Consider the following 1,390-nt stretch of genomic DNA (forward strand, 5'->3'; position numbering starts at 1 on the left):
TTAAATTTATTCTGAAATTTATTCTGATTGGCAAGGCATTCTTCTTCAACATTACAAGGTTCGTTTCTTTGGTGTTTTGTCCGTATGTGACATTTTAATAACGCAGTAGCGCTGTTGCACTCGAAATCACTTTCATGTCACGTACCTTATGTTAGAGATAATGACCACTGACGACGGTGCTGTGCACAAGTATGCATAGCATGCGATCTTTTAATGCAGCGATGATGATGTATCCACGTCTGTATCTTAGCTAACTACTGTGTTTGTTTAACACTACATCTGATGTCGTTGTAGTACGTTCATGTAGCTCTCTTACCTTAGTATGGTGTGTTGTTATATTTTTAGATGCAGTTGAGAATTGGCAGTGCGTGAAACTAGTGGTGGAAGTAACATCCTTCTTCGAACAGTATGGGATTGTTTGATGTGAGGGAGCACCATGTTACGTGAGGACCTGTTTATATGGATATCACTGAAATGAAGTCATTGACAATGGTTATGAGGACATTGCGATTTTCCAGTTTCTAGAAGAAGAGCACCGAGCCATTAGATGAGGTATTGTGATTTGATGATGCGTGAGAGTGGGCCCACATTTGGTTAATTGGGATCAGTAAAAGGAAAGACACTGATAGCCTAATAATGATAAACAAAATACATTCCCTAATACTGGTCATGATAAGATATTTACATCATGTAACCCAGTATGAGTGGAAACATATTATTTTACTTTAAAAATGTTAGGAGGTGCACTATAAATTGATTGTTTTGAAGTCGTAAGGCAAATGAATTAGTTGAGATGAAGCGAGGCTAGCGAGAATTTTGGTGATCAGTATTGTGTTTGAAGACAAGCAAAAGGCAGAAGCTGGAGCACTGAGAAAATGTATAAATTATAAAGATTCCTTACATAAGTGATCACCCACTGTGAGCCACCACTTTAAAGTACCAACATGTGGATAGAAGACAAGTGAAGGTGTGCAATGTTTTGATGAGTGCAGTAAATTGAGTGAGTAAATTGCTTGGACTAAGTTTGCTCCTTCTTTGAATATGAGCTAGTTTACTGAAATTTCGAGTGTTTAATTAATGATTTGAAATCAAAGGTGATGATAGATATTTTGCTGATCTTGATTAGTTTCCTGATACTTATCTTCACAGTGATGTCAAATTGCGTTCCTCCATTTACCAGCTATATAATAATCGGGTGTACTGAAATGATAATGCTACAATTTTGTAGGTTTATGCGTAAGTAATAATTTTTTTTAGCAGTGTAGTTTGTTTTCTATGGCTATCAAAATATAGATGATACATGTGTCACCTATGTATGGTGTTATATAAATTATTTTGTTACTAAGAACACATTTTGTTGACATACCCAGCGAGTACTATGGTACTCTGA

The sequence above is a fragment of the Schistocerca piceifrons genome, chromosome 9, assembly GCF_021461385.2.
Source record: "Schistocerca piceifrons isolate TAMUIC-IGC-003096 chromosome 9, iqSchPice1.1, whole genome shotgun sequence".
Taxonomy (NCBI): domain Eukaryota; kingdom Metazoa; phylum Arthropoda; class Insecta; order Orthoptera; family Acrididae; genus Schistocerca; species Schistocerca piceifrons.